The sequence below is a fragment of the Zeus faber genome (assembly GCF_960531495.2).
Source record: "Zeus faber genome assembly, chromosome: 9".
NCBI classification, from domain to species: domain Eukaryota; kingdom Metazoa; phylum Chordata; class Actinopteri; order Zeiformes; family Zeidae; genus Zeus; species Zeus faber.
Window position 1 is genome coordinate 29,778,520 of NC_137197.1, and position 19,894 is coordinate 29,798,413.

Consider the following 19,894-nt stretch of genomic DNA (forward strand, 5'->3'; position numbering starts at 1 on the left):
CACTGCCGTCACTCTCTCTTAAACGACTAAGTAGACGCCTTATTATCGTGGGTAGAAAAAGAAAAGAAAAAGATAGAAAAGAAATCCCGATAAGCTGGCAGGGGCTGAAAAAAGAAATCACGGTTGTTGTTGATTTACTGGTTCGATTTGGGCGTCTTTAAGCATTCCTTATCTGCGGGTAATGGCCAGGCGGGAGGCGGGCTGGCCGCGTAGTACATCAAACAAGACCCAGATCTGTCACACTGAAGCCCACGCAGCCGCGCCGGGAGGAGGAGGAGGAGGAAGAACACAGCGCGGGTGCGACAGCCACGTGCATGGCGGCGGCGGAAAAAAACGCACAGAGGGAAAAGTGTGTGGGGGAGGAGGGGTGGTCAGAGGAATTACTTAATGTCCGCGTGCATGGCGGGTGTGGATATATACGCCTTGGAGGACGTGGCCTGTTAGAGTGTGACACCTGCATCCCTACATCCCTACAACCCTAAGAGAGCCAATGGGTCTCACACACACACGCACACACACACACACACACACACACACACACACACACACACACACACACACACAGGCAATTTCTTCTCTTCTGTGTGATGGACACCTGTCACATCTTGGTTGACAGGCCCCCCCAGAGGAGGGTGCATGGGGGGGGGGGGTCGGAGGTTATTGCTATGGCAACAGAACGGCCCAAAGATAGGGAAACGGAGAGTTTAGGCGTGGGGTTTCTCGAACACTGGTTCTATTTTGAACATGACGACAGAAGGCAGGAGGGAAGGCCAAGGTGAATAAATTAAAATATATGATAGTGTAATACTGTGAAACTAGTGGGGAAGAAGTCATACCACTTTCAAAATTGAATTAAGTATTGACCAAAACTGAGTAACGCTCCATTTCATTAGTTTCACTGACCACAGAACAGACTCACAGACTGGGTCAAAATAAATTAAAGTGTTAATCCATCACGTCCTCTGTGTCGGGCCGATTACATTACATGTCCCAGAATTTCATTTGAAACTGCAAGTGTCAATTTCTCCCACCTATATCGACAGTTTGCTGACCACAGCCTGCAGGTAGCGGCTTCACTTCTTGCACGTCCCCGATCGTTGCATTATTGCCGGCAAGGGTGGACCCTGCTACCAACAATAGCAGCACAGCATATAGGGAAGCACAAGCATTGAGCAAATACGCTGAATGGCAAACATACATTTTTTACCATACCATGTTGAAATAGAGTTGTTGCACTCTGTTGGACAACAAAACAACTTGCTCAATGGAACACAAGAGAGCAAAGAAGAAGAAGAAGAAGAAGAAGAAGAAGCCATTTAGATATCAGGGTGGTATAAAGGGGTGGTGGTAGTGGTGGTGGGTGATGGGAGGGTGCAGTTCAGCACCCCACACAGCTTCGGACCCCCTCTCACGTTCTGCCCTCTGTTTGTATTACTGCATCAAGGCTGAGAAGCCACACACACACACACACACACACACACACACACACACACACACAACCAAACTAACATCTCAGTTAAGGACAGCTGTTCGTCCTCAAAAACTTTTAGCCTTTCGAGGCGCTGGCTCAAGTCCAAACCTTGGACCCCCTACTTGACAGTTCACTGAGTCTGCCAACAGGGGGAAGCCTTTTGCTCTGCTACCCCACACGTGTGTGTTCATCTGCCTGCGCCAGTGTGTATGTGGGTGTGTGAGGGGGGTGGGTGATGAGTTGCAGCTCTCGCTGGATAGCATGTGTGAGCCATCAGCGTGTGTCTGTATGTTGTATGCGGTAAAAAAGTGGCAAATTCTGACACAGGCATGTTATCTTCAGCCCCTCCCCACAAACACACGCACGCACGCACACACGCACCACACACATTCCCGGTGAACAGCTCCAGAGCACAACTTTATGGAGTATTTATATATTTATATGTATAGTATTTATCCCCTTGGTAATCCATTTATTATTTTTTAACAGAATTTGTATTTGTTATTAATTATTATTATTATTATTATTATTATTATTATTATTATTATTATTATTATTATTATTATTCATAATAAATATGTTTAATTATCATTCCTATTAATGTTATTATTTTATTTATTATTCAATTTATTATGATTAGTATTATTACTATTATTATAAGCATTCAAATGCATTATCATTCTTTTTTTATTATTTAAATTTTCTTTTTTACATTTTTTATTAAATGTTTTGGGCATAAGTAGAAGAGAAAAGACTTCTGACTTCCACGATTTCTTTAAAATCTTTTATTTCCTCATCATCACTCCAAAGTCCAGAGACAGATACTTGTTTGTTTTTATTTAGACAACCCCCCCCCCCCCAAAAAAAAAACCAAAACAAAAAAACAGACAGACAGAGGGAGAGAGGAAAGGAGGGAGGAAAGGAGGGAGGAAAGGAGGGAGGGAGGGAGGGAGGGAGGGAAAAAAAAAAAAAAAAAGCTTCCATGCAAGAAAATGAGACCAATAAAGATGGCTTTAAGAGTCAACACAAAGCGACGTCCTCATTTGATTTCTTTTCATGAGTCAAAGGGAAGAGGTGGGGCGGGTGGAAAAAAAGTGTCTGCAAATAATACATTTTGTTGTCATAGTGCTGCATTTATCTGACGCTTCTACTCTCCTTCACAGTGGATTTATCACTCTTTTTAGACTGTCACAACATTTCATACACTGGATATTACGGTGGCCTTTTTTTGTTCTCTTTTGGGCGCCCGCGATCGTGGAAATATTTTGACAGTAATTGTTCTCGTGCGTGCCGGGGCCAAACTCCGTCCATCCGCCTAAACTCTCCACCTCTGGAACGGATTGGGATGTCGTGGGGTGGGGTTGACCATCGCATATTAAAATGCAAACTTTCTCCCCCTTTGTGTCTGCTGCTCTGCTCTGCCACAAGTGCCCCCCCCCCCCCCGAAACCCCACCCCCAAAAAACAGAACCAGAACCAAATATCCACAGAGGGACCAACACAGTCAGATTTCCCACCCATTCTGCCAGAACCTGGTGTACAAAAACCCTGCTTCAAAAAAGAAAAACGCAAAAAAAAAATCAAAAAAGGTGCCAAGTACGAGTCCAAACTCCCGTCGAAAACAATATCAAATATTATTTGACATTATTGGGGGGGGTCGGGGTTGGGGTGGGGGGGTTGGTGGCAGGAGCGCCAGGCGTACCTCAGGGAAAGCTAGGAGGTTGTACAGTTATCTCCCTTGGTGTAATTCTCAACTATACAACCTACTACCTCAGCCTGGGAGCAAGCATTCCTCGGCGTAGGAGGGTGGGGTATTGAACGAGCGGAACAACTCAAATGTAAAATGAAGAAAAGAACCCCAAATGCCCAAAACACAACCCTGTTTGGGTCACGGTTTGGAGCCAAGATGTTGTTACTTCTCTTCAAGCAAACATCTCTTCATTCAGGGCCGGTTTCGCAGGCAGGGTTTAATCTGAAATCAGGACCAAGATAACCCTACTTCAATTAAAGTCCTGAAATCAAAAATGCCTCTCTGAGACCTTGCTTGCGCGGATTAATTTGTTCTAGACTAGGACATCCTAGACGGAGGTCGTGAAGGACTGTCAGCTCCTTCTAGTCCAGATAATCCATTTTCTCGATTGTCAAGGTCGACCTGGAGGCCCACTTCCATTAATCCAAAGATAAACCCGACTCTGGCCAGGTCTAATTTAAGTCTTCACGTAGACCTAGATTGGCTCCAATCTTCCTTCTCGAAATCAGATCTTTTGTAAACTGAGACTAGAGCAAGTCTGAGACTATTTCAAACGAAAAAGTGAGAAAGGCCATTTCAGTTAGTCCTATGATTAAAAGTGAGATTTAGTCTAAGATTAGGCCTAACCTATGTCTGCGAAACTGTCCCTTAAATACACATTGACGTGTCTCCGGTTTGTCAACATCTGGATGAGCATTGGCTGCTGGATAGATAGACAGATATACAGACAGACAGACAGACAGATATACAGACAGATAGATAGATAGATAGATTGATAGATAGATAGATAGATAGATAGATAGATAGATAGATAGATAGATAGATAGATAGATAGATAGATAGATAGATAGATAGATAGATAGATAGATAGATAGATAGATATATCGACGCCACAATCCAAATGTAATGATTATGGAGTATATGGCTGTAATTTTGAGAATACGAGGTCTGAATGGAATTAGAAGTTTTGGTGAAAACCTATGATTTTTCCTCTCTGATACAATGCTTAACATTACAGTATAGTTCAATGTGATGCATATTTTGGATTTTGTGATTTGCAAGATATTAATTACTTTTAAGTTAAAATTCCCGATGACTATTGTGACGATCAATTCTTCCATATCACCAGAATGTGTGCGTAAGTGAGAAAATAAGAGCGAGAGACCGAAAGAGAGACAGGCAGACAGAAAGACAGAAATAGCTCATAAGGCGTCTGGCGGCCACTGAGAGGGTCCTGCTGTGTTTGTTGACTGTGGGCGAGTTGTTTGGGCAGCACGGACGCAGACCTGTAGATACGAGCTTGGGGGTTCCAGTCAACACAAGTTCGGATCTACGGGTTTGGAACCGTGCGCTGGCATCGCCCTCCACTCATTAAGCAACGGCCAAAAAAAACAACAACAATATTTTATTTAATGAATTTCAATCCATACGCAATACGTCTGCTTGATGAATAGCCATTTGCACCGCGTATCTGTAGCATGCCAGACTATTGAAGTCGATAGACAGACAGACAGACAGACAGACAGACAGACAGACAGGCAGGTATTTTTACCTCTGTCCATACCAATAAATCTCTCCATGTATATATTTATGTACCTGACTTTGTATTCATATATACAGTAAATATATGTTAAATCAGTATAACAAAATGATTTGGTTAAGTTAGATGCTCTAAATTATTCCTGATTGATAAATTGAATGCTGCAATAATGGGGAAATATCACATAAAAATCCAAAAAGTATGACTTCACTGGCCAATTTATCTTGGTATTTTTACATATATAATCCATAACAAAACCTATTATTAAGAATATTTTTATGATTATCATGATGATGATGATAATTATTATTGCAGTGGATATTCACTATTATCATTTACAGTATATATCAGATCAGATATCACTATATATCATTCGATTTTAGTTATTATTTTCTTTATCATTATTATTATGGATATTATTATTATTGATATTACTGTTATTGTTATTATTGTTATCATTAATAATATAACAACAATAACATATATAATCATAATAATCATAATAACTTCATAACAAATTTTAAATGTTTTTTATGATCCAAAGAATGCTACCAATGAGTTTGACGTCATATTATCTGACTGGAAATGATCATTTAGACCAAAAAGTTAACCCAGTCAATGTAAAACCCAGCATGTGCAATGATGCGATGGACTTGTGACTTTTATTAAGATGAGCTTTTCTCACTTTCGGAGAGGTGTGAAAATTCAAGCTAGCATTTTAAAAAGTGCAAAAAGCACGCATCCGACCATTACAATTTCATTTTGGAAATGATGTTTAAGATGACCTTGTGCCAAAAAGTATTTTGGTGGAAAATTCAGGAATCATTTCAGAGTAAGTGTTAAGATATGACGGCTGCTGTTAAAGCAAAACGATATTATTGGAATTATTAAACTGTGTTATATACTAAGAGTATATATTTGTATGGTTTTCATATGTATATGTTTTTTTTTGCATTTGATGTTTTTTATTGTGTATGTATGTTTAAATGTTATTATTTAATTTCCCTGTCAAAATTTTTGATGCAGGACTTTGTTATAATGTCAAAAATATATGAAGTCAATGAATTAAACTTTTATACATATAAATATATATACATATACATATATACATACATACATATACATATATACATACATACATCGATATAAATATATACATATATTTATATATATGTATGTATTCCAAAATTACAAAAACAATTCATGTATATCAAGTATTGAATCAAGTTAAATCACTAGAACGTCATAAAATAATTTGTGTTTAAATCGAATTATGATAACTTAACTCTATTACCACCACACTCGCAAAAGGGTACAAAGTAAAACCCCTTCCACCCGCCAAAATAATAAAATCATAAAATAAAAAACAGTTTAATCTGCTGCACCAGGAATAAAAAAAAAAAAAGCCGTCAAACTCCAAAAGGTGAAAGCCCCAGCGGTCCCTCTCCAACTTAGAGAACCTCGTGTAGGGTTCCTCTCCCCTCCGGCTGAATTTAAATGAGACATCTGACTTTGAAGCCGAGCTCCTTAAAGTATGTCGGTGGGTTCTGTGCCAGAGAGCTGAAAGACACCTTGAGAGCTGTCCAACAAAGAGGTCAGCGGGGTCCAGAAACCCCCTGCTAGCTCCCCGAAAAGCTAGCCCCTACTACCGCTGCCACCATGGCCATTGCCGGACCCCTGGGTGCGTATGGGTATGTATGAATGTGTGTGTGTGCATGTGTGTCTGTGAGAGGAACACACTGATTTTAGAAAAAAATAAAAATAAAACCTAGACAAATTTGATAATAATAGTAATAATAATAATAATCATAATAATCATAATAATCATAATAATCAAATAAGCCAAAGGCCCAGCACCGCAGCAGTGTTTGAAAGCACTCAACAGCTCTGGCAACTGACGGCGCCAGCGCCCACTAACTTCCTAGCTACAGAAATCTACCCGGCAACAAGACTGGCAAGATGCGAGAGCAAGCGAGAGAGAGAGAGAGAGAGAGAGAGAGAGAGAGAGAGAAAGATTGGCTGTGAGGGGAGGAATAAAAAAAGAAAATACATTTTAAGAAAAAAATGAAATAACGAAAGGAGTGAAGCAGAAGCTGAGGTGAAGCGCTGTGTCTTCAGCGCTCCACCAGCGTTCGCTCGACCCCCGCGCGAACCTTCACCGCCCGGTCACCACAGCACGTGGGAAGGAAAGAAAATGTCCGCCACGGAAGGAGGAAGAGCGGACCAGGTAGCGGATGTCAACAGCCACAGAGCGACAGGAGAGAGAGAGAGAGTGAGCGGGAAAAGGAAAGAAGCTCGGCGCACATCGTCCATCATGACTTACCGTTTGTCGGGCTTTCTTTTTTTTTGGTTTCCGTTTGTTTTTTTCCAACGTTTATTTTTTCCCTCATCGGTTTCTCGTGCGGAGGCCCCTGCAGCGCTCGATTGATTGAAAAGTAGAAAAATAAATTTAGTCCAAAAAAAAAAAAAAAAAAAAAAAAAACTAATCACAGAACGACAGTGATCAAAATCACCGAAAATTGGGGGGGAGTGGGGGGGGCGTGACGAGGGGAAGGATGGAAGAGGAGGGAGATAATCTAACTGGAGGGGGAGTCGGGCGAGGAAACGAGCAGATTTCAACTGGTAGAAAAAATAAGAATTACAAAAAGCGAAAAGTTATTTTTTTTTTTCCCTCTTTGTGGGGTGTTTATTACGAGAACTATTTTGCGATGTAGCCGCGAACGCACGAGCGCGGCTAGACCACTCCTTAACCACCAGCAAATGACAAGCAACATCTGTTCTGGAACGGCGCCAGGGTCCCAGTCTTTTCAGAAAAAAAAAAAAAAAAAAAAGATTTTTTTTTTTGCAGTTTACTCTCGCTAACTCTCTCTCTCTCTCTCTCTCTCTCTCTCTCTCTCTCTCTCTCTCTCCCTCTCAGTTTAGCTCACTCGCTCGCCCGCCTGCTAATTCGTCCGAAGGCGGGCGAGGGGACGAAAGCGGAGCAGAGTGGGGGAAATCCGGCAACACTGAGCCGTCCTCCTGTCACCCTCCTCCTCCTCCTCCTCTTTGGCTCCTTCCTCCGCTTTCCTCCACTCCTCCGTTCTCCCCCTTCTCTTCTTTCCCGGCGCAGGAACAGAGAGGAGAAGAGACCAGAGTCCAGGTAGAGACACTCACCCTCCTCCGGTCCTCCTCTGCCTAAACTCCCGGCCACTCTGACGCACATTTGCACCAAAACACACACTTACCGGCACTCTCTCAAACACGCACACACACACACACACACACACACACACACACACACACACACACACACACACACACACACACACACACACACCGACGTGCAACACTTGGGAAGCCGCGCGCTCGTACCCTCCTCATCTACAAGTGTCCCACAATTCCAAGCACAACCCCAGCCAGGCAGAAGCCAGAAGCAGACGGAGCAACGCGTGTGCGTGCGCGGAAAAAAGAATTAAAAAAATAAAAGTGTGTGTGTGTCTGCGGACATAAATACACATGCGTGCGACTCCCCTAGAAACACCGGGTCTCACGCACACGCACACGCACACGCTCACACACACAAACACACACACACACACACTCACACTTCTTGGAAGGCTTCCCTGCACCAAAACCAAATACCAATCTTTAGTTAGCCCGTGCTGCGAATAGAATGAAAAGAAAATGCATAGAGTAGTTTAGGGACTTGGGGCGGACCACCCTACTGAACCGACCCCCCCCCCGCAAAACAAAACAAAACAAAACAAAACAAAACAACAAACAAACAAACAAAATTTAATTCAATTTAAAAAACCCTACTCATATCTCTGGATCACATCCCGACTTCAGTCACAGGCTCTGGCTTACAGCAAAATGGGTTATTCGGGTATGATAATACATTTCAAAAAATCGAATTGGAAGAATTAACAGATGGTTGTTCTGTTGTACACCAAGTCATTTGCTGTGTCTAAATATCTCATATTTTTTCCACTGTTCCATTTATACTGTTCCATTCTACCATCTATATTGTTCCGTTTCACCATACTGTTCCATCAGGACCAGGCCCTGTTCCATGCAGTCGCCGTCCCTTTATCTACTGTTTGTTCATTTGCTGCAATGTATTTAATGGTTGGTTTGTCGATGCCGTGTCCTAGTGAATGGCAAATCAGTCCATCTGTCCCCTTCGCCAGCCCGGGCGCTGACACACTGACATTAGCATGACCCCCGCTAGCACCCCCCCCCCGCCACACACACACACACACACACACACACTCAAAAGACTGCAGACAAACAGACCGAAACCTTCGCAGGAAAGAAATTCCGCATCGTCCGACAGCGCAGCTACATCTACTGTACGACGAGACGGAACAGAACAGAAATAGAGAGCGATAAGAATAAAAAGCTCCACACAGACAGCCAGGGGGGTCCAACGCACTGTACTCTATTCAGCCCATTCAATGCAAATGAGCGTCTGGGTTTCTTTTCTTCAGTTTTTTTGGCTCAGAGTGGTTGTTGCCGTGTTGCACTGAGGGCTTTTTCCACACATCGGATTCCCAGCAGGTCTGTCTCTTTCTGTCTTGTAGTTTTTCTCTGGGCGCTCCGAATCTCAACCCCCCCCCCCCCCCAAAAAAAATCTGTCTGCAACCTCTTCAGCTCACCCCCACAATGCCTTCCCCCGACGTCCCCCCATCACCCTCACCCCTCCATCCCGTCTGATATTCTGCTCACGCACAACTGCGGCAGCCCTCCGCCAATCGCTGGCATTAATCCACACCTCCGACCCCCCCCCCCCCCTACGCTGCTGTCTGCTCTCCCACAACACACCTCAGCAACCCCCCAACCCACCAAAAATAAAAAATAAATAAAAACTTTCCCAGACACATTTTGCCCTCCCTCTCTCTATCATATACCTCTTCCTCTCCATGTTGGATTTTTTTTTCCTTCAAACACCCCCCACATATTCAAACGCTCAGCCGACAGCTCTTCCTCCCGTCATTGCATTCTCTCTCTCTCTCTGTTTAAAACTTTTCCCTGCTCTGTTCTCTCGTTTTCTCGTTGCCTTTTCTTTTCCATCGCCCACCTCCCAATAAAACATTCGAAACCACATGGCAAGCGGACCCCCCCGCCGAAGCCGTTCGTCCTTTCTCAAAATCGGGCTCTCCAACACCTTGTTCTATAGAAGGCAAATAAAGGTCAACGACTCGACAGCACCAGTCGCATCTGTTGCTTTGATTTTGTTTTTGTTTACATCTTGGGATGGGAACTCAAAAGCTCCCTTGATGTTCTCGCGTCGTAGAGTGATTCGATTCATTCCAGCGTCGACAACCGCTTTAGTGGGAAAAAAAACAAACAAACAAACAAACAAACAAACAAACAAAAAACTTTGCACAGCCTCTAATCAGGATGCGTTGGCTCGGACCTCCAAAACAATCGTACGTGTTTATCTGCGATCACTTGTGGCTTGGGCATCTTTGGGATTCCTTCTGGGGCCCGAACTCAAACTGGGGCCGAAACTAAAGAGGATTGAATTTGGGGGTCTGGGAGGCAGATGTGATGGGAGGTAGAGAAAGAAACCAGCCTTCACCAGTTAGGGCTTCTCTTCTCTATCTCTTCCCCTTGGAAGGCTATAGGTGTGGGGGGGTCTTCTCCTCGCCGCCATTTTTCCTCTCCACCAACACTTCTCTTTTACTCCTCCCTCGCTCCGCCGCTCTCCTTTCGTTGCCCTCCTCTGTGCTGCCCTTCCAAAAAAAACAAAAAAAACAAAAAAAAAAAACAGCTCAGCAAAGAACATCCTCCCCTACCGGCTCCCTCCCTGCCCGCTCTCACCCTGGCACTCGTTTTACCTCTTCGCCACCCCCTTTTCATTCCTTTGTCTCCAGTTCCCCTATCCTCCCTTTCTCTACTGTCCACCCCCAACCCACCCACCGTCTCTCTCTCTCTCTCTCTCTCTCTCTCCCTTTCTCTGCCAGTGTCCTCAGCTGACCTGGACTGAGCGCAACCTCAAAGCCCATTGGGAGGAGTGTGTGTGTGTGTGTGTGTGTCTGTGTGTGTGTGTGTGTGAGGGTCGGGGTAGTGGTGGTGGTGGGTGGTGGGGGGTGGCACAGCTGGTGTAGCTGATGCCCACAGCTCGACCTGCGACGCCAGAGCAGACGCTGCCGGGTCTTTATCCCGCCGCCGCTGGCCAATCACCTCTCTCTTTCTCTGTCTCTCTCTTTCTATTTCTTTACAAACACCTCACAAAGTCACCCCAATGTCCTGTCAAATGCTGAATTCATCAGGCCGTAAGAATAACTATAACTGACAACTAAGGGAGACGTAAGTAAACAGCGCCTCTTCGGCCATTTTGGAGCATTTGAGACAGCAAATTGGGCGGGGTGGGGTAACCAGGAAGTCGGAAGAGAGGAGGATATACAGTGTTGGGCGGCTCAGACGGCCCGGGCAACAATGACCCGCTTTGTGCCAGCTCCTGATAAGTGTGCGGAAAACAAAGCAGTGGGGGGGTTTTGAGCAAACCCACCCCCCCAAAAAATCTCGGGGAAGAATTCAGAAGTTTCAAGGAGAAGAGCCGCCCACTGTATTGAACTCACCGGTTTTCATTTAGTGGTCGGCGGTGGTGCCTCGCCAAGCAACGTCGACACATATTAACTATGGCAGGCTTTCTTTTTTTCTTACGAGCATGGTGAAAATATTAAAACAAGATGCATGATAATTAGAATTTTATTAACAACATGAAGAAGAGAGTAGATGGGCATTGGGAGGATTGGGGGGTGTCAGAGTTGGTAGTTACGAATTTTGGATATAAGTTGGGAAGTTCCAGACCACACAGCACAGTTAAATGTACGATGTGGAGCTCAAGGTTTGGGGGTTTTGAGTAGAATCAGAGGGTTAGAGAGCCCCGGGGTTATTGTTTAAATTTGTCCAGTTCCAGAATGTTTCCCGTGGAAAATAAAAGACAATTGCAAAGAGAGCTGCAAGTGATTACAGCATGACTAAGAAGCAACAGAGCTCCCCCCTTATGGGCTACTTCTTCCTCTTCCTTTGCGAGGTTCTATCTTATTTCTGAATTAAAGAATGGAACAGAAAGAATAATTATAAAATCTGCATGCCAAGTTAGAGGCCACAATTCACCTGAAAAGGAGATCTTTCAATACCCAGTGTAGTTTCAAATTTGCAGTTGAACAATAATCTTGGAGTGAAATCATGAAAACTAAAATTCATCCATGTCTCTGGATTGCCAAAAGTGGAAATGGAAGGAAATTTGGCCATCTGTTCTTTCCCTTTTATGATTTCATCAAAATGTTGTCAAAATGATCTCTTTATTACTGTACTGAATATTCAAAATTAAGGAGTAGTGACAATTTCAATTAAAGCAATAATTGAGACCACTCAATGAATCAGTAATTGATGTATTCACTGCTCTGAAAATCTGATATAATGTGAAATTTGATATCAATATCGTGATACTGTGACATATTGATTGAATAACATGAATTATCTATTAGTCTCGTTATGTTAGGACCTGTCTGCTATCACATCAGTTACTTGTGCTAGATTTGACAAGCTGATCTTGCTATATACAAAGTCAGAGGTATATGCCATATTCTCTACCTCTACAGAGTAGGTTTTGATATATTTTCAGCTACTTAAATTTCAGTGGAGCTTGCATACATCTGACATGCCTGAAAGTGCATGAACAAACAATATGTCCTTAAAAGAACGTTCCACTGAAAATGGCAACTCATCTGACAGAAAAACCAAAAGTATATTAAAGATATATTTGGTGACATTTTACTTCAAGGTTCCCATATTCATTTAGGTTACCTACCACGTCCAGGCCCGGCGTTAAGGGCAGGTTGTGCCCGCTCATTTGAACTCCTTGCTGGTGGCTGGTCCACCCTCAAATGTTAAAATGTTATAAACAATTATATTTTAAATACAATATTTATAGCAAAAACAAAATCTCCTGCTGCAAGCTGAAATTTAAAATAGCATTGTTTATATTAAATAAATAGAATCAAATATTTTTTATTTATGACATTATGTCATTTTGGACCTATCACAGCATTGCATAATTTGAGTCGAGATTGTGACCAAGTACATTTCCTGTAAAACAGGAGACGGGAATGGTTTGGATGGGTATTCTCAGGAATGCCGGCGTGGTGATTTTGTGTGCCCTCTCAAGAAAATCAAATGCCCTGTCAAGTGATATGCCTGACTAAGCCCATGTTGAGCCCATGAATTAGGCAGCTCTGAACGAAGAGCTCATTACCTTTTCACAATGGCTAACAGGGAGCCAAACCACTATAAATATGTCAAACTATCAATAGTTCTAATTCCAAGACTTGAAAAAGTGAACCAATCTTTTAAACGACTCGGGAGTCTGGAGTGATTCCGGCAGCGAGTGAATCTTTGACTCACAGATTTCAGTGATTCTTGTGGGAATTCCATTCACACTCTTGTACATCGTTTAACCGAAGTCCAGCCTCGCTCACCGTTCATTACACCAACTGAATTGAATTGGTCGTCTCTTTTTTACTCATCAAGTCACTCATCAAGAATCAAATCTGTACAGAGGAGTTGAAACTTTCACTACTATGTGACATCTACTCCCTTGGCCCTACAACAATAAACCATCACAGCTCTCTTTTTATTTTTTGGTTTGATTTAATTGTGATTGGATTTGCCACTAGTGAATGTGTACTGTACATGGTGGGTGTTTTGTGATTGTAATTCAACATACAAAACACCGTTTCTGTTTTGTATGTTGAGAAAGAGAAACTCAGGAACAATAACGTGATGAATATAACTTTGAAAATTGTGGGACTCATGCATTGTTTCTGTGGATACATTGATCAGTTTCATTCACCTGTAGTTGAGGATAGATATATACTGGATACAACTGTGTGTGTGGACTGTACCATTATGTTACAGACGACAACTCTTTCCGTCCAATGGTGTTTATTCAAGGAGACCACAGCAGATCAGTTGGTAGAAATGAGTAGAAACGGGAGACTGCACCTTAGTAACTGAATTTATAAGAAACTTTCTGTTGACAATTTTATGAGGTTACGAATATATTTTCCAATTTTTTACATGACTAATTTTTCAAATATTGCTCTTGACATTTTACTTCTGCACTGCTGTGGTTTGCTCCACGTGCACCTAAAAACTGTAATGGACGTGAACGTTAAGCTTGTCTTCCGTCTAGCGTTGGCAAATCTCAACATTTAATATATTTGCAAATACGGCATTTTATATGAGATGTCTGGGAACAAAAATGTAGGCAATACAGCTATATGGTTAGCTCTGCCTTCAGGTTGATTGGCTTCATGTTGACATGTTTCAGAAAGGTTGGAATATCAATAAACTGCTTGATGGCAGAGGACTGGAACTTTTAAGAGATGCATAATCTCACAGGTCCTTCACTTAACACAGGGTGTCTTCACATCATAAATGTTGAATAATTCAGCTTTAAAAATGCAATCAGCACCATTGGACAGTTAGCGGTAATGGGGTTGGGGCTCATAGATGTCATCACATCAATGCCAGTCAGTCAACTGTGGCCCTCACCCCCCAGACTGGGTCACAGTTGACTGACTGGCATCGATCAACATCATTTCTGAACCCCCAGAGATATATCATGGCCAATTTTGTGCAATGAACGGGTATAACTTATTGTACCTTTATGTCTATGAACTCAAATTGCTTCTTGAGAGTTCAGTATTGCAGCAATCTTACAGCCTTCATAATCGTGTTTAAACAAGCCCGGGTGGGCCGATCATGTGATCAGGTGCTTGGAATCTGTAAAACCTCCCGCTTAAACTAACGGTAAAAGGAGCTATGTGCTTTCTTTGTGAAAAACTTATATTATTTTTGCCAGAGGTGAACGCTGGTAGTAGAAGCCAAGGCAAATGAAGTTAGTTAGTGTAGTACTGAAGCTATCTGTGTCTTCTACATATAGAATTAATTTGATATGGATGAGATCGCATTAAAGGATGCACAAGTGCTACAGCGCCTGCAGCTGCGTGTAATTGCATTAATTTGGACAAAGAACGAAACAATGGACAGAAATACGGAAAGACCTTGCTGCTCTGCCACACATGTAAGTAATTTATCTATTAATCAAGCTGTCTGTATTGTATTTTGCCCAACTTACCTTGGACTATCATTCACTTTAATCAGGAGAGAACAAACTAACTATTGACATGGCTTGGACTATTATTTGTAATCAGGAGAGGACAAACTATTTACAGAACAGCCTTGCAAATTTTTTTATAATCTTTTTTTATCCCATCATAGGACAGATGGCACAATATGCACTCCAGCCTTTCTGCAGTCATCCCATCAGAACCAGGAGGACGAGGCTAATGTAACAAAACTAATATAAAATACTGACAGAACAGTATTATTGTGTGTGTGTGGTGTGGGGATGGTGTGATTTAAGCAGCTACACCTGTCTTGGGTCTAGGTAATTGGGGCCGGGATCAGGGTGGCTGTATACCTGTTGCTCATCAGAGCAATCAGTGAACACGGGTTAAACCACCCATCCCCAAACACACGGAAGGAGCCCTTGTCATGACATGTTTCCGTCTGCTCCGGGCTTGTTCCATCTTGCCCATTCTTGTCAATAAACTGGTACGTTTGAACATCATTGCCTGTGCCTCTGAGGGCCCTGGAAAAGCCACTTGAATTGCATGTGGCAAGTGGAACAGCCACAGTGTGTGTGTGTGTGTGTGTGTGTGTGTGTGTGTGTGTGTGTGTGTGTGTGTGTGTGTGTGTGTGTGTGTGTGTGTGTGTGTTTGTTTGTTTTCATGCATTTGTCTTGGGTGTGCTCCTTGCAATCATGATCATTTTGACTTTTTTTTTTAACTTCTTAAACTCATTAACTTTAATGAAGACTAGCTGCTCCACGTAGCCAGGGTCAAGTGTCGCGTGCTGTGGATTGACGACATTGCCAGCTGTACTGAAGACCCTCTCAGACTAGACACTGTGGCGGACAGCTTATATGCTTAAGGCACTGCGAGCCAGGGCAGGGCAACCCTGAAGCTTGCCTGACCAGTATTGAACTGGGTCTATGTCACCGTCTGAAAGGTATGCCTCCACATCACCTGATGGAAAACTTGTTCTCTGTGTGCCAAGAACTTCCACACTCTCGACCGGAGTCCTTTTCAGCGACTCAACATCCACACTGTCTGGGAAACAGCTGAGCTTGTACTTCTGGTCAAGGAGAGTGGCAAAAAAAAACGTGCTGTTTTCAAAGATGGGAGTGAAGCCCACCTCCAGCTCTGTGCTCAGGCTTGCTGCGAACCTCCTTGCTGCAGAGCACAGCTGTTCCTCAGGCTCAGTAGTAGCGCCTTGACCCTGCCCAAACTCATCATCCTCATTGTTCTTTCCGTCATCTGCAGAGCCATTCTGGGCGCTCACAAGCAGTGATCTGAAAATGGGGCATGGACCGCGCACGGGAGGAATCACCTCAGAGAGGGAGGAGCTGTGTTTGGGGAGGGCAACCGTCACCTCCTTAAAAGGACTGAGCACACAGACCATGTTCTAGGCCAACTTCAATTCACTGGGGTAGATTGCGGTAGGAGCTCGAATACACATGTTGGTCTCCAGCGCCATGATTTGCACCGCTCTACCAGTCAGTGGAGCATGTAGAACGTGGAGTTCCAACCGGTCTTTATGTTCGTTATGAGAATGTGCAAAGGGAGCCCAATTGTGAATGTAGCTCACAACCAGGTGAAGGGTTGAAAGGTGTGTGACATGCAGCGGATGTGCCCGTAGCCCTGGCCATCTCCATATTCTCTGTATTATCAGACACAACAAATCCGACACATATGTATCTGTTGTTCAGCTGCCTTCTCCCACTCTTTTAGTTTTTCCCTGAGACACTCTCGGACAGGGGTGGACTGGAAATATGGCATACCGGGCATTTTCCTGGTGGGCTGGTGCACCTTGGGGCCGATATAGTTCTGGCCCAATCACATCTCTTACCAGGCCCCATCCCTCCCTGCTTGTCCTCTGTTTCTCGTGGCAGATGCTGTTGCTCAGAGCTCCGCAATGAGATAATTGTGATTTTGATGGAGAAACTTTGTCAGTAACTCTCTTACAAATGCCACCCATGTGGCTTTTTCAGGGCCCTCCAACAAAATCCCAGTCCAGCCCTGCTCTCGGTTGTCTGAGGTAGGCTCTGTGTCTAAAACCCCCACACTTAGGAGCTCAGTTTTTCTCTGATGTCCAGAAAAATCCCCTGCTCTCTCACACCAGTACCCTGTAACGCACAGATATGCATGTACGTTATGTTTACTGCTCCAGAAGTCTGTGATGATGTGTATGACCCCACCTTCAGCTGCATTAAGGGGCTGCCCCAACTCCCCTTTCTTCTCCTCATAGAGCTCTGGCACTATTTTTCGGCTGAAATGATTACATGGTGGTATTTTGCACTCCAGAAAGGCAATATAAGGGAGTTAAATCCTTCCTTCTCCACAACAGAAAAGGGCTCAAGATCTGTGCAAATCGTCTTACCAATCAACTCTGTAATCTTTTTGCCCGGGGATGCTTTTCTGGGAACGGTTGCTTGGATGTAGTAAATGCAGCCAGTATTGGTGAAGATGATGAGGAAGAGGAGCCATTTGCCACATGGTGCCCTGTGATGTAGCATGGCTGCCAAAGTTCGAAGTGACCCCTTGCGCCATATGTTTTTTCATGTGATGAGTATGAATTAAGGTGGTTGTGCATGGACATCGTATTGTAGTGTTTGAAATCCCTACCTCACCTCAGTTTAGACCTGCAAAGTTTGCAAATAACTTTGGAGGTATCCCCTTCACTAACAGTGAATTAGTTCCAGAAAGAGGAGATCTTTCTCTGTTCGGTGGGTGGAGGACCATCACCAACACAGCTATCAACAACAACGTGAGTGGAGCCAACAGGGGTGTGTTGAGGAATGGGATCCTCATTGTCTTGTTTTGAACACACAACATCACCATCTTCCTCCACAACTCCGTTTTCAATAGGTAGAGAATCCATTGTCAAAACTGCAGTACAGGCTTCAGTAAGTGTGCGTGTGTGTGTGTGTGTGTGTGTGTGTGTGTGTGTGTGTGTGTATGTGTGAGTGACAGAGAGAGAGAGAGAGAGAGAGAGATAATTCTCAGAAGGTGCAAGTCATTAATGGTTCGTATCTAAAATGAAAAATTAAATCTAGAACCTGGAATTTGTGTTTATATTATTAATTTGTTTTATTTATGTATTTATTGTGTGTATTATGTTTTAAATTATGTGTGGTATTATATTCAAGCTATGAAATATTAAAAATGCCCTAAAAATCTGTATAAAAAAAAACCAATTACTTTTAGGAATTGTAATAAAGACTGAAAAATCAACAGATCTTTGTTCTTTCACATTAGCCTACACTATTTGTAATATGTATGTCAGGGAGAAGGGATAGAAGGAGGGAGGCACCCAGTCAGGGCAAATCTAGCTAACAGCTAGCATTATTGAATGTTAATGGTGATTAGATGTGGGGAAATCTGCTGATAAACAGAGAACTTGTATGGAATATAAATATAAATAGCACTTGAGGGGGAGAACATGAATAATAATGGGAAGTATGTGTGTGTATATTGTGTAACATTAGGCTATTAGCAGCTGGTGAACGCAATGGTACACTAGCAGGCTAGCAGGAGCAGGCTAGCGCTTGTGAGCTAATGCTAACAACTAGCTAGTAGCATCAGTGCTGCTGCTTGCCAAGAGCGAGTAACACAACTTGCTAGTCACTACCAAATGACAATGACAAAGACAACAACAGAAAGGCAGTTCACTGACAAAAACCCACTTTTTTACAAGAAAGGGTTAATAATCCAAGGTCGTAGTTGCAACATCAGCTAAGAGCAAGTCATTACACCAGCAGCAGCAAGATCTGACGGAAAAGGACCGGGCAAAATGTCAGGAAGAGTTTATAGCTTAGGGCTTAGGGGAGGGACCATATGTACAGCTGTCCGAGCACGTGTCGTAGGAAAACACAATAGTGTTTTGTCAGATAGTAATTTCAGAAACTTGTAACAAGTCTCTGTTGGTTGCTGAGTATAAATGGACCAGGAGACCGATGGAAGCAAAAGGCAGCCTTACCCAGGCATTTATTTTACAACAAGATATCACTGGTCTTTTCAGACCAACAGAACCAAATACTTCCAGGCACGTGGACTACGTGTCACACCCAGGATTGGAGCCCAGCCTCACTGTCAGGAGAGAGAGAGAGGTGAAAACATGGTAGCTTTTAAATGCTCTACTAATCACCTCAATCCTTTGTAGCCGCATTCCCCTCCGGTTGCCAGTGCTGGCTCTCCCCACCTGCAGATGGAGCCAAAATCCCTCCCTACTACCATATACCCCTACGGCCTGTCTTAGGCCGGGGAATTGCCCGGCCGACAGAAACTGGTAAAAACCGTCCAGAGTGGATAAGACTTTAAGTACGTTTGCTCCCTTTTGACTTTTGAAAGTGAAGAACCAGAGCTTCAAAACAAGGTGTTACTTGTGCGAATCAAGCAAATATTTTTAAAGCTATGGCTTGTTGGGTGTGGCAAACTGTGCTTCTGAGATAATCACCCTCAAAGTTTTCCCCACACTTGGACCCATTCAGCCAGCTCCCAGAATGCAAATGTATTGGAGGACCAATAATGCCACATGGCTACTTGCCACATGGCCTCTTGACACCCTGATGAGGGGCAATCTCTGCATTTTTCATGTGTTTATAGGGAATGTTGAACAGCTTCATCGACAAACATCATCTTTTATTTAACAGTAAGAACATACATCTTTTATAAAAGTGGAATTATTTAGGTGTTTAAAAGTGCAGACAACACAACAAAATGTACAGTCTGTCAATAATATTAGTCTCTGTATATCAACCTCGGTGTGCCATTTAATATATAAATGTGCGTATGCCAAATAGCGAAAATCACCTAGGAATGTTAATAGTTGAGCAACCCATATTTAATTTCTGCTGTAGCCTTTTGTCAAGCCCTTTCATGTAACTCTCTCCATGATGAATAGTCAAAGTTTACATCACTTCTCTCGACCATGTACTAACCTGTTGAGCGAAGTCAAAACTGAAATGCATCTTGATGTGGTTGCTTGCTTCTTCCATTGTAACAACAACGGGC